The sequence below is a fragment of the Silene latifolia genome, chromosome 1, assembly GCF_048544455.1.
Source record: "Silene latifolia isolate original U9 population chromosome 1, ASM4854445v1, whole genome shotgun sequence".
NCBI lineage: Eukaryota > Viridiplantae > Streptophyta > Magnoliopsida > Caryophyllales > Caryophyllaceae > Silene > Silene latifolia.
This window is the reverse complement of record NC_133526.1, coordinates 47,968,111-47,983,640: the sequence shown is the minus strand read 5'-3', so window position 1 is coordinate 47,983,640 and position 15,530 is coordinate 47,968,111. Positions and strand designations below refer to the sequence as shown.

The following is a 15,530-nucleotide window of genomic DNA, read 5'->3' as shown; positions in this document are numbered from 1 at the left end:
GCATATTTAGCCCCCGAATTAGCCTTGCTCCCATGCTTTTTAGTGCATATTTCGGTCATTTATTATATTTAGTTCTTTGTTTTGCATATTCTTTGAGATTTTGATCCCTTGGTAGGAAAGGAGTAAGAATCTTGCATTTTCATGGCAAAACGAGACTAAATTGATCGAATCCAATGACCAAGCATCAAGGAGAGACAAGATTAGAAGGCCTTTGTACATATTATAGTAGATGAGCAATGTTGAGAAAGGATCCTTGAGTCCCCAAGGAAATCCCCAAGGATTTTATGAAGAAAAGGGAAGAAAAGAAGAAGAAATATTGCTGAGGAACAATCCGTGCGGATTGTCTACAATCCGGCCGTCCTCCATCTGCCCAATCCGTGCGGTTTCTTCCAAAGACGCTCGGGTTTGCCACCACCACAATCCGCCCGGATTCCTCCAAAACCGCCCGTGTTCCACCGCTACAATCCGCCCGTCCCGACTCCAAAACGCACGGATTCCTGTACAGCACAATTTCGTCTTCTCCAAGCTACAAAGAAAGATGCCCTTCCTGCGAAAAATACCGGCTCCTCCCTGCTCAATCTAAAAAGTGTAGTTACTAGTTTAGCCCTTAGTTAACCCTAATGCATCCCCCTAATTTCCACTATAAATACCCCATTAGTCTAATTAGAAGAGCATGTTCTTCTTATCAATTCTTAGAGTAGTTAATATCAATCATTTCTCTCTTTAATTTTGTAATCAACAATTAATCAAGTTTTAATACAAGTTTTATTTCCTTAATCTCTCTCTTGTTCATCCTTTATTTTGGGTAATTGAAGATTATTTGGGTTATTATTGGGAGATTGACAACCTCTCAATCAAGCATCAAGTACTTCTTTTATCTTTGCTTTATTATTGGAATCATTAGTAGGTATAATCCTCTTAATCCCTTTTTAATTATTGTTAATTACTTTCAATTATTCATCATGTTTCATATTGTTGGTATGATTGACAACCTTGCTAGCATGATCAACATGATAATGAGTGAGTAGTGACCTAGCTAGGGTTAATGGGTGATTAGGGGAAACCAACATGGGGAATGATTCATGCTTAAATTAATATGCTTTCATGATTTATTTGCTTGCTTGTTTTGATCTCAACTCATGCACATGTTATGTTTGATGAAATGCGAGCCTATGAATCCTTGCATTTTTTACCAATCACCTATCTTTTCAATGAGACTTGTAAGACATAAACCAACTCGAGTCTCATTAGACCATGCATGTTGTTGAGTAGGGAAGATTAAGTCGACTTGTAGCTGTTGTACAATCTAATCGATTCGGCTCCGGGACCCAAACTTTCCTAGGATTGTAAGATATAACCCAACTCAATCCATCACAACAATAATTGCTTGCTTATAATTTGAGAACATGTTTGTATGATCAACTCTCATGATTCCCCTATGACCCCATGACACCCTAGTGCTTTTTATCAATTGTTTGCAACCCTTTTAATTCATCTTGCTTGTTTATTTCCATTGCTATTTTAGTTTAGTGACCTTCTACATTAACCCAAATTGTGACACCCCTAAGACACCACTAGTTTCAATTGAAATCTCATCTCAATTCCCGTCCCTTGGGATCCGACCTTTACTTGCCTCTTTACTAATTGTAGAGTTGTTTGTGAAGCTATAAATTGTGTTTTGATTCGGACGTGACCCAACGACCACACTTATTTAATTGTGAACACGAAACGGACCGATCATAAGTCAAATCTTATAAAACATCAAATTCATGTACATATCTCGAGATCCATGTCAAACATATAAACTAAAATTAAACAATTTTTTTTATTTAATCAATATTAACACAAATTGAGAATCAAACATTAAAATCATGCTAAAGATGCAAACTTTATTCATTAAACATGCTAATAAACAAAAAAAACATGTTAATAATTATGGATCTAAGACATTAACATCATATTAAACGTAGATCTAGCGCACACAAACATAGATCTGACATAATTATCAATAAACATGTAAATACGATGCATATGACAAAAACAAATGTCTAATATCCTAACAGAATACAAATCCACAATCACAACGGTCATTCATCGACCATATCATACACAAAAATCCCAACCTCCTCCATAATTATTCAACAGTAGCATAATAATTATCGTTAATACAATACACTAAATACGATAAATAAAGCGATAATTAAATACATAATGAAAAGGGAGAAAAAGGATATTTAGCATCCTCAACTTACATGTATTGATGACGAAGCTCCTAGAACGTCGGGATGCAAGCTTTTGGGTACGTCTTCGACGGTTTCAACACTTTAAAAAACTTCGGAATTGAATTAACGAACTCAATCTCACGCGCGAAGGGGTACTTGAACAAGAAGATTTCAAACGAACACTACGACCTCGTTTCTTACCGAATTTTCAATCCGAAAGAAGTTTTGGAATCCCTAAACAACAAAGTTTTGCTCTTTAGCAAAAGATCGGGAAAAAAATGCATTTAAAAAGATTAAAAATGTGACACAAACGAGCAGATCAGAACTCGAGAGAACGCGAAAGAAAAAGCAAATTAATACTCCAAATCTCGTATAATCTGTTGTAAAAAGGCTAAACCATAACAAGGGCACTCCCTAGTTTATTTATGTTTATTTTCGTGAATTGTGGTTGTAACACCCCATACTCCAAGTGCCTTACCAGGACCACTCAGGTATAAAGATGCTACCATCTCGGTTACCCGAGGCAATGATAATCATAAGACAATAACAAAACAACATTTAAATAGTATAACTTTAGTGAAAGGTTACAATCCAAAACCAAATATCAAAATACGGTTACATGTTCTCAAAACCAACAACTAAAAGAAATGTTTGATAAACTAATCATGCTACAGCGGAAGACTCTATCATAACACGGTGGCACATCCCAGCTATCCCATGTAACTCGACTCATACCTGCTCAACAACTGCTCACCATCCCCGAATGGATCACCACAGTTTTTAAAACAATAAACAGGGTCAGTACTAATCACACAATTTATATAAACCAACAACACAGTAAACAAACAGCTCAATCATCATAGATAAACTCCGAACTCCAATCCCAACTCCACAATCCTGACTACACACTAAAGTGTGTAGCCCTGCCAGAGTGCCCATCCCAACAGGTCACTCCACGCCTTCAGTGGGGGACCGCAGCCGTACCCACCAAATCCCCGCTCATCTCCGTCGAGCGATAAACCCAAATCCATTAATGTGCACATCCCTTCTGTGGCGGGTTCCACAGAAGGCGAATAATGGGCGTGAAGCCACTCCCGCAAGTGGCTCCACTCAGCTAGGGACGCGCCCCGAAGAACACAGACAGATACAAACAATCACAACTACTATCAACAACCAAATCCAACAATCGTCACAGTACGATTTTGATAATATTCAACAACCACAAAACACCAACAACACATTATGGGACTAATACTGAGTAGGGAAACCCTACCTGGAAAGCAACACAGTCAGACGATCTCACAGCTGATATCAAAAGGCTTCTTCTACGAATCCTCCTCCTAACATACAAACATATAATCACTACCAATCACGAAATACAACAAAACCCCCAAATCCCAATATTAGGGTTTAACTAACTTTAACGAAATACTATAAAAACGGTACGTAGATCTTACCCTCGACGCAAGGATCACAAAGGTATAAAGAAAGGTGAAATCCGACCTTCCAAGCTCCGGGATTTGCCAACAATGCGATTGATGCGAAGAACGTAGTTTGTTTTCTCTTTGAAAGTGATTAGGTTTATAAAAGTGTTTAAAGAAAGTGACGGAAGTAATTATATACCAAATCGCATTATTAACAAAACCCGACAAATCATCCCCCCGTAAACCGGCTACTCGATCAAGTAGCATAGATAGTCGATCGAGTGCCCCTTACTCGATCGAGTATCAAGGTTACTCGATCGAGTACCCAACAGGTCAGAAACTATTTTAAAATGCAACACACCCTTACTCGACAGAGTAAGGCCCATTCGATAGAGTACCCAGAGACTCATAAAATCGTAGTATTACAGTCTTCCCTCCTTAAAAAGAACTTCGTCCCCAAAGTTCAAACCACAACCAAACAAAGACACACACTACTACACTCCCGACTCAACAACCAAAACAAAACTCAACATAAAACATGTTACTAACTCAAACTCAACCCGACTCAACCACAACAAACATAAAATGAAGATGTAAAAACTCTTAAAAACTCTTTGCGATCATCTCCTACCCCCCTAAAAGAAACAAGGTTACGTCCCCGTAACCATACATACCTGATAAAAAAGGAAAGGGTAACGCTCTCTCATGGCCTCCTCTGCCTCCTATGTAGCTTCCTCAGACTTGTGATTAGACCAAAGGATCTTAAGTAAAATCCTAGTCTTCCTAACCTTCCGGTCAAGAATCTGCTTAGGCACCTCAAGATATGACAAGGACTCATCTAGCTCTAAGATCTCTGCCTCTAACACATGTGACGGGTCACTCACATACTTCCGCAGCTGAGATACATGAAACACATTATGCACTCTCTCTAACGCAGCTGGTAAAGCCAGACGATATGCAACCTCTCCAACCCGCTCTAAGATCTCATAAGGCCCTATGAACTTCTTACTCAGCTTGCCTTTCTTCCCAAATATCATAACCCCACGCATAGGAGATACTTTCAGAAGGACCTTATCCCCAACCTGAAACTCTATATCCCGGCGATGTAGATCTGCATAACTCTTTTGCCTATCCTGAGCCGCTCTCATCCTTTCCCTGATCATCTTAATCTGCTCAACCATCTCATGTACAATTTCTAGTCCTAGAACCACTGCCTCAGCACTGTCGTCCCAACAAATCGGACTCCTATATCTCCTCCCATATAAGGCCTCAAACGGTGCCATACCAATACTAGTGTGATAGCTGTTGTTGTAAAAAAACTCTATCAAATACAACCTCTATTCCCAGCTACCACCAAAGTCCATCACAGAAGCTCGCAACATATCCTCAAGAGTCTTGATCGTTCTCTCAGTCTGACCGTCTGTCGCAGGATGAAATGCCGTACTCATCTTCAAAGTTGTTCCCAAAGATTCCTGCAACTCTTTCCAAAACCTTGAGATAAATCTCGCATCTCTGTCAGATACTATGTCCTTAGGAACTCCATGTAACTTAAGCACATTCTTCCGATAAGCCATAGCTAATTGTGCCTTAGTCCATGTATCTTTCATTGGCACAAAGTGAGCTGACTTGGTCAGTCGATCCACTATTACCCATATCATGTTGTTACCCTGTTGACTCTTCGGCAAACCCACGATGAAATCCATGGAAATGGATTCCCACTTCCACTCAGGTACCTCTAAAGACTGAATCTTACCTTGTGGTCGTCGCTGTTCCCCTTTAACTCTCTGGCATGTCAAACAACGGGCCACAAACTCAGCTGTTTCTTTCTTCATCCCAGGCCACCGGAACGTGTTCTTTAAATCCTTGTACAACTTGTCACCATCTGGATTTACTGAATATGGTGTACAATGTGCCTCTGTCATGATTGTCTTTTTCAGCTCCTCATCATTAGGGACACACCACCTACCGTCAAACCTCAAACTACCATCTGTATGAATAGAGAATTGAGACACTGTCCCTTTGTGACACCCTAAAAAATTAGCGTTATCTAATTACTTAAATGCGTAAATTCTACGGAAAAACTGGTAGGATATGTTTGTAAATGGTTCAACTATCCAAAAACCTGCAATTTCAAAAAATTTTCTAACTAAACCATTCACAACCAATCCAACTCAAGAAGTCCAACATTCCCAGAAGCGGGTGCCAAAACCCTGCAAAAGCTGATGAACTACTTTGCCATAGCTAAATAGAAAGTAGAATGATACAAACCCAAAATAGAAAAGGGAGACATAAGTCCCTTCAAATAATATACAAACCAAAGGATAAAAGGGTTACTAATAGAATAGCCAAAACTAGGTCCAAGGTTCCTTGCTCACTAGCTCGTCTGTGACCCCCAACAAAGCATCAACAACCTGTCAATCGCATTTTATACAAACACGAAAGCCACAATTCAGTGGGGAGTAACTTCGAGTCCCCCCAGCCACGAATCGTCAAAATTAATGTAACATGTAGTAAAACATGTAAACAAGATGATAAATAATTCAATTATCAATTATTCTAACATATGAGTCCTAAACTGACCAACTAAACTAACATGTGAAACATTTAACAAATTGTAATCCAAACTCTATCAACCATAGCTGGCTTGCATCTCACCTTCTATGATTCATAGAATCATCAAACAAGAAAGGGCAATATATCAAAGACAGGCATAAGTTCTTAGTACGGTCAATAGTCACTTTGTAACTCGAGTCTATACCACGAGGTAGGGAAGGTAATCGAACCGGTATCTTGGCTCAGCGGTTACTATTAAGAAAACATGGCCAAGAGACAACACAACCCTAGCCTAAAATCATGAGACCTAGACATGCGGATACACACCACCGCACCCAAGACCCACAACTTTTTTAAAACAAAGTGAAGTGAGTACCCTAAGGACACCACCGAAGGGTTGGCTAGTACTTAAGTTGACCACTTACTATCAAAATAAGTAACGAGGTCATGCCCCAACTTGGATAAACATCCACTAGTCAGGAACACAAAGGCTATCAAGCGGTGAACATATATACTCGTCGGAGACTATAAAGACCTATCTATGATGAAGGCCGAAATACTCACCTAGGACCTAGTCCCAGCTAGTCCCAGCTTGAATACTTTAGCCCACACCACACACGACTCACCACACAAGTCAATTAAGACACCCACTTAACCATAAGAGGGCAAAAAGTCCCACTTACCAACATGAATTCTAACATTTTATCATGTGAAAGGCTATATAATATTGTCAATTCAGCAGATAAACCAACAGTTCCTCAATAAGTATTCAATACTAATTTCCAATCCTAGCAATTATAACAATATTTAAGGCTTTAGGGGAAACTAGGGCCATTACTACAAAATAAGAAGCTATTAAATTCAATAAGCTATACATGTGAACTAAAGCTTGATAAATGGCCTAAACCAAGAAAAAGGCCGATTATCCAAATCATTCAACCGAATTTTTACCCGCAACCCTGACCTGCGGACAGTGCGGGTCAAATTGGGGCGACCAATCACTCAATTAATCGACATCGCATCGTCAAAGGGACTAAGGCTCGGTTTTTAGACAATCAACAAAACATTACAATTATCGCTATAAAATTCATTTTGAGCCTATGAATTACAATTTCATTTTGTAAACTATCCTAACATGTGATAACTATTAATATAAGCACAATTTTACCATTAACATATTTTTTTTTTAGAATGATTCAATTCAAATTACTACCCATTTGTTACTTATACTAATCATAACATTAATCAACCTAAAATGATGAACAAAGCTTGGAAAACCGCGAAACAAGCAACGGACCGACCAGCAGCCGTGTGGCTCGCTGCCACTGCCCGCCTTCTTTGCCCGTCACCCTATTCCTCTTTTTTTCCGTTTTTTCTTCATTTTAACTCGTTTTAACATCATCTAATCATTAATTAATCGTTCCATTACTAATATCCTAACTTAAACTAACCAAAAGACATAAATTAAGCATGCATGCAACCATATTTTAACATGTGAAAATTATTACTTAAACCAAAAATCACAAAACATCCAAAACAACAAAGATTGTGACGATAATCCGTCGAGTAACTCGAAATATGTTACCTTAAGCTAGAAAATAAGCAATTAGCACCTGAAAACCCAAACCCTAACAACAACTATCCGCTATCTTCAATAATATACGAGTCCCCAAACTCGTCTTCCAATGCTTCACCTAAATAAACAATTAAAACGCAATAATAAGCATATAAAACGAAATTTCCGAAAATTGGTCTTAAAACAACTTCAAGAAAACTGAAATTAAATTATACCAAGTTGTAGATCTCGGCGAGGGGATTCCGGAAAGGTAAATTATGCGAAAAACCGATAAGAAACGAAGAAATTAGGGCGATTTTAGCTTGAAATTATGAGAAATGGTGTTTTGTTCTTATGGAGAAGATGAAGATAGGAAAAATCAGAAAAAAGAGTAAAGGGGAAGGGCTGGTGCGCGTGAAAGGAAGAAAGGAAAGGAGGTGCGGGATTTTTAGTCGGGATTTTTACGAGTCGGTTTTGACTCGTTTCAATAATAATTAAATCCGTAAGTCAAACGTAAATTCCGTCAAGACCAAAGTTTTTAAACACGAGATTACAAGAAAATTGAGTATTCATACGACCCATTTCCAATTTCGTTTACCCAACGTTCAAAAGAATTGTCATTTTCCCCCCGATACGCCCTTATTTCGAAATAAAAAGTTTTACACGGTTTAAACTATTTTTAAACATTTCAAAACTATCAAAATAAATACTTTTCTTCAAAATATAATAAAATTATATTTCTTTGAATTATTTTTACTTTAATTACCTTAAATATCAAATTTTATTTGATTAATAAATTATTTCCGAAATATATTAACGGTCCGAAATTTACGGGGCGTTACAATCACCCCTCCTTTTAAAAAGTTTCGCCCTCGAAACTTAGAAGGAGAAATTATAGTTATTAGAAAATATAGGTATCTTTTCAATGAAACGGTGATACTCTTGTTGATCAGGCAAGAACATCCACATTCATATCAAGAATAAAAAATATTTCTACACCAATAAATGAGAAAGCCCATTATTGGGACGTCTCCAATAACCAGATTTAACATTCACTAATGTTAAAACCATTGAAAATCATAAAAGCATTTTCAAAATTTTAGTTTAAAGTTCTATAATATGAATAATAATCAAAAGAGTTGTATGAATATCATGAGGTAAGAATTGAAGTCGAACCTAAATGGGTGTCAAAGACGGAGTTTCATAGGTTACCAACATCAAACTTATGAGAGGAGTATGATGAAGTAAGGAAAAGAGGTATGAGCAGTAGCGCTCATGATCAAGGAAGAAGGAAAATCAGACAACAAGGAAATGCGGACACTTTCATCACAAACTACACCAACACCCAAAACGGTTCCAAAAACTTCCTAACAACAAAACTCATAATCACATCACTCCCAAGGGTTTCCTCAATTGCTTATGTTATCTCATCCTAATCTATTCCCTGAAACAAGGTATTCCACTATAAGCGTGATCTCATCGTTCCAAATCCTCAAACATTCAGAAACAACTTCCACAAGCCTAAGGTCATAGCTTCCAACAAAGCTATATTCATATCCAACTAGTGTCAACTATGGTTTCCTCAAAAAGTAAACCTTCATTCAAGAATCCCAATACCAAGCTATAAACTCCAAGAGAAAGTTCCTCAAATATTCCACAAGATTCTTATTTCAAAACAAGGTAGTAACATACCAACCCCAAACTCTGAAAAATCAATAGGATCTACACTCAGCTACCACATCATCCCATCATCTCAAGTACTCAATGCGACCTCAAGGTCTATAAAACTATAGGTTTAACAAATTCTTCTCAATACTAAGTCTCTCTCAACTCAAAAACTCTCAAGAGCCAATTAATACCAAATCACAACACCAAATCATTATGGTCATCAACATCTCAAGGAATATTCTTTCAAATTTGACATCCTAAAACTTACTTACCATCAAATTCTCAAGTAACAAGGTCATAATTGTAACACACTTTATCACCACAGAGTTCCTAAAACCATAAATTGAAATTATGTTCCTTAGCCTAACAATTGGTGTCAACCATACCATTACCCTTTCTAGTTTCCAAAACAAGTGCTAAAACCTCACAAATAAGTAGCTTACTCTCACTTTCATAACATACTTCCAGTAGTAATCAATATCACTCACTAAAACTAACAAATAATCCCACAATTTAACATTTTTCACACGGTAACATATACATTATCAAACCCTCATCTCCAAAGTGATTATGGAAGCCAATCACAAACTCGACTACTTAGTCAATCCTATATCCTCAAGTCACATCTCCCTAATTCTGTAAACATGGTCAACAAAGTACCAACTATACTAAGGAGATAAGGAGTGATAATAGAATAGAGAAACGGTAAAACATTTTTGAAGGGTGCATGCATCTGACAATTTAGGAAACTAAAGAGTCAGACCGTAAAGATAACGGTTGACAAAAATAAGAGGTATTCGAGTTAAGAAGATATCTCGGGCAAGAAGAAGATACGTAAAATTTGGCATAAAGACAAGGTTCAACGATCGTTAAAGAGAAGGAAAGGAGAATAGAAGTAGCATAATGGAAGGGTTACTGCTTACCAAACACTCATCAAAGCTTATGATTGATATGATAAGGTTACATCACTAAAGTGCTCAACAACGCCCCAAAAGTCTACCAAATTATAAGACTAACAAGGACTCCACCATGGTAGATATTCCTCAACTCAATTGGTTCTAAGAGCCAAAATCAATTTACCACACAAATTCATTTGTTACCACCCATGTCCCAAAGTATCTCCTTTACAATTCTTGTCATTGAACTTCACTTACTATGCCATCCCCAAGTACCATAGCTTGTCTACTCCATCATCTCACCACTTAATACTTCTAGTCTCCGATACCATAAATTAGAATCACATCTTTGAACTCACAAGCTACATCGAACAACATTCCACCAAAATTCCCAAATTCAGATATGATTAATAAGGACAACAAGGGCTACTCTATACTAGATTCGGTCAATTCAAAAGGTTTAACAAACTAACTAATTCCAAAGTACGATACCAAACCATGAAGCAACGTCAATGTCCTATTGTATTCCTTTCAAGGCCTACAAGGATTAGGGCTAACTATCATTCCTTTAATTCTCCATAAGAAACATCGAGACTCTCTAATGAAGTAGCTCAGGTTCATTCCATCTTATGTGCTAAGGTAGTACCCATGCCCAATTATCTATAACAAACAAGCTCTCAATAGACATAAATCCAAAGGTGTTCCTAAACTCACTAGGCTCTCATATCATGCACAACTAACAAGTCTAACCAAAGGATCCCAAGTTATATTCTCATATACCACTCAAACCTTAACCAATCAATTTCTCAACTCATTCACGCCCTCCAAAGTTACATTCTCTCAAAATCGGGTTCTCTTTGAACAAGGGCGAACTATCCTGCGGAATAAAAGGAAGGTGTCCACATGGACTTTATTATAAGAAGAAAGCGAACCTTAGATGAATCGGGAGAAAGAATTGAAAGGTAGTTACCAAGGCGAGAGAAGAGGAATTTGAAAGACGAATAAACAACGAGATTGGAAAACTAAGGTAAGATTGCATTATCTATCTCTATTAGAGAAACATCTTACAAAAGAGAAAATCAATTAGTACCTAACAATTAGCAATCACAAACAGACTACCACATAAAATCCTAACTCTACCCATCCTACCCATCTTTCAAGTTTATTTTTTTAAAGGTCAAGTGATTCTAAGTGGGGTGCACAAACGTGCGTCGAGAGCAATAGGCTCTGATACCAACTGTGACACCCTAAAAAATTAGCGTTATGTAATTACTTAAATGCGTAAATTCTACGGAAAAACTGGTAGGATATGTTTGTAAATGGTTCAACTATCCAAAAACCTGCAATTTCAAAAATTTTTCTAACTAAACCATTCACAACCAATCCAACTCAAGAAGTCCAACATTCCCAGAAGCGGGTGCCAAAACCCTGCAAAAGCTGATGAACTACTTTGCCATAGCTAAATAGAAAGTAGAATGATACAAACCCAAAATAGAAAAGGGAGACATATGTCCCTTCAAATAATATACAAACCAAAGGATAAAAGGGTTACTAATAGAATAGCCAAAACTAGGTCCAAGGTTCCTTGCTCACTAGCTCGTCTGTGACCCCCAACAAAGCATCAACAACCTGTCAATCGCATTTTATACAAACACGAAAGCCACAATTCAGTGGGGAGTAACTTCGAGTCCCCCCAGCCACGAATCGTCAAAATTAATGTAACATGTAGTAAAACATGTAAACAAGATGATAAATAATTCAATTATCAATTATTCTAACATATGAGTCCTAAACTGACCAACTAAACTAACATGTGAAACATTTAACAAATTGTAATCCAAACTCTATCAACCATAGCCGGCTTGCATCTCACCTTCTATGATTCATAGAATCATCAAACAAGAAAGGGCAATATATCAAAGACAGGCATAAGTTCTTAGTACGGTCAATAGTCACTTTGTAACTCGAGTCTATACCACGAGGTAGGGAAGGTAATCGAACCGGTATCTTGGCTCAGCGGTTACTATTAAGAAAACATGGCCAAGAGACAACACAACCCTAGCCTAAAATCTGCGCAGACCTAGACATTCGGATACACACCACCGCACCAAAGACCCACAACTTTTTTTAAAACAAAGTGAAGTGAGTACCCTAAGGACACCACCGAAGGGTTGGCTAGTACTTAAGCTGACCACTTACTATCAAAATAAGTAACTGAGGTCATGCCCCAACTTGGATAAACATCCACTAGTCAGGAACACAAAGGCTATCAAGTAGTGAACATATACTCGTCAGAGACTATAAAGACCTATCTATGATGAAGGCCGAAATACTCACCTAGGACCTAGTCCCAGCTAGTCCCAGCTTGAATACTTTAGCCCACACCACACACGACTCACCACACAAGTCAATTAAGACACCCACTTAACCATAAGAGGGCAAAAAGTCCCACTTACCAACATGAATTCTAACATTTTATCATGTGAAAGGCTATATAATATTGTCTATTCAGCAGATAAACCAACAGTTCCTCAATAAGTATTCAATACTAATTTCCAATCCTAGCAATTATAACAATATTTAAGGCTTTAGGGGAAACTAGGGTCATTACTACAAAATAAGAAGCTATTAAATTCAATAAGCTATACATGTGAACTAAAGCTTGATAAATGGCCTAAAACAAGAAAAAGGCCGATTATCCAAATCATTCAACCGAATTTTTACCCGCAACCCCACCCTGCGACAGTGCGGGTCAAATTGCGGTGACCAATCACTCAATTAATCGACATCGCATCATCAAAGGGACTAAGGCTCGATTTTGGCACAATCAACAAAACATTACAATTATCGCTATAAAATTCATTTTGAGCCTATGAATTACAATTTCATTTTGTAAACTATCCTAACATGTGATAACCATTAATATAAGCACAATTTTACCATTAACATATTTTTTTTTTAGAATGATTCAATTCAAATTACTACCCATTTGTTACTTATACTAATCATAACATTAATCAACCTAAAATGATGAACAAAGCTTGGAAAACCGCGAAACAAGCAACGGACCGACCCGGGCCAGCCGTGGGCTAGCCGTGGGCTGCGCACACTGCCGCCTCTTTCTTTGCCCGTCACCCTATTCCTCTTTTTTTTCCGTTTTTTCTTCATTTTAACTCGTTTTAACATCATCTAATCATTAATTAATCGTTCCATTACTAATATCCTAACTTAAACTAACCAAAAGACATAAATTAAGCATGCATGCAACCATATTTTAACATGTGAAAATTATTACTTAAACCAAAAATCACAAAACATCCAAAACAACAAAGATTGTGACGATAATCCGTCGAGTAACTCGAAATATGTTACCTTAAGCTAGAAAATAAGCAATTAGCACCTCAAAACCCAAACCCTAACAACAACTATCCGCTATCTTCAATAATTTACGAGTCCCCAAACTCGTCTTCCAATCCTTCACCTAAATAAACAATTAAAACGCAATAATAAGCATATAAAACGAAATTTCCGAAAATTGGTCTTAAAACAACTTCAAGAAAACTGAAATTAAATTATACCAAGTTGTAGATCTCGGCGAGGGGATTCCGGAAAGGTAAATTATGCGAAAAACCGATAAGAAACGAAGAAATTAGGGCGATTTTAGCTTGAAATTATGAGAAATGGTGTTTTGTTCTTATGGAGAAGATGAAGATAGGAAAAATCAGAAAAAAGAGTAAAGGGGAAGGGCTGGTGCGCGTGAAAGGAAGAAAGGAAAGGAGGTGCGGGATTTTTAGTCGGGATTTTTACGAGTCGGTTTTGACTCTTTTCAATAATAATTAAATCCGTAAGTCAAACGTAAATTCCGTCAAGACCAAAGTTTTTAAACACGAGATTACAAGAAAATTGAGTATTCATACGACCCATTTCCAATTTCGTTTACCCAACGTTCAAAAGAATTGTCATTTGCCCCCCGATACGCCCTTATTTCGAAATAAAAAGTTTTACACGGTTTAAACTATTTTTAAACATTTCAAAACTATCAAAATAAATACTTTTCTTCAAAATATAATAAAATTATATTTCTTTGAATTATTTTTACTTTAATTACCTTAAATATCAAATTTTATTTGATTAATAAATTATTTCCGAAATATATTAACGGTCCGAAATTTACGGGGCGTTACACCCTTTCTCTACTCCAGCTCTCCACTCAACCATCTTAGGATCCAACGCCTGTTTACCTCGAATATCATCATAAAGATCAGGTTGCACTGTCAAATCTCCCATGGCATCCTCTCTCTGCATCATATGTATCCCAAACCTCCCCACCTTATCTCTCAACCTCATCAAAGATAAAGCTGTACACAAAGAATATACACTCTTTCTACTCAAAGCATCTGCAACAACATTGACTTTCCCTTCATGGTAGATAATATCCATGTCATAATTGCCAATCAGCTCCATCCACCTCCGCTGTCTCATGTTCAACTCCTTTTGAGTGAAGATGTACTTGAGACTCTTGTGATCAGAAAATACCTTAAAGGTCGCCCCATAAAGGTAATGTCTCCATATCTTGAGAGCAAACACCACTGCACCCAACTCTAGATCATGTGTAGGATAGTTCTCCTCATACGGCTTCAATTGCCTAGAAGCATAGGTAATCACCTTACCGTTCTGCATCAACACACATCCCAACCCATTCTTTGAGGCATCTGTATAAACCTCAAAGTTCTCAATCCCTTCAGGTAATGCTAGGATAGGAGCTGTGGTCAAACGCTCCTTTAGTGTTTGGAACGCCGTCTCACAACTCTCATCCCAACGAAACCTGTTCTCTTTTCTCATCAAAGCTATCATAGGTCTAGCAATCTTGGAGAAATCTTTCATGAACCGTCTGTAGTATCCAGCTAAACTCAAGAAACTCCTGATCTCAGCAACATTCTTTGGTGCTTCCCACTTTGTCACTGCCTCAATCTTTGCCGGATCCACAGCTACCCCATCCTTAGAGATCACATGCCCCAGAAAAGCAACTCTCTCTAACCAGAACTCACACTTGGACAGCTTAGCATATAACTCATGCTCTCTCAAGGTCTGTAACACAATCCTCAGATGCTCCTCATGCTACTCCTTAGTCTTAGAGTAGACTAAGATGTCATCGATAAACACCACTAAAAACTTGTCCAAAAACTGTCTGAAGATTCTGTTCATCAAATCC

At 37.6% G+C, this 15,530-nt stretch overlaps 1 long non-coding RNA gene across 1 annotated transcript; it reads right to left on the bottom strand.

The window, feature by feature from the left end:
- Positions 1-11,756: 11,756 nt before the first annotated feature.
- Positions 11,757-14,067, bottom strand: LOC141588244 (uncharacterized). Its single transcript, XR_012519784.1, has 3 exons — positions 13,897-14,067; positions 13,691-13,799; positions 11,757-11,947 (listed from the first exon to the last, which is right to left on the bottom strand). It is a non-coding gene; the product is annotated as an uncharacterized LOC141588244 (long non-coding RNA).
- Positions 14,068-15,530: the final 1,463 nt, after the last annotated feature.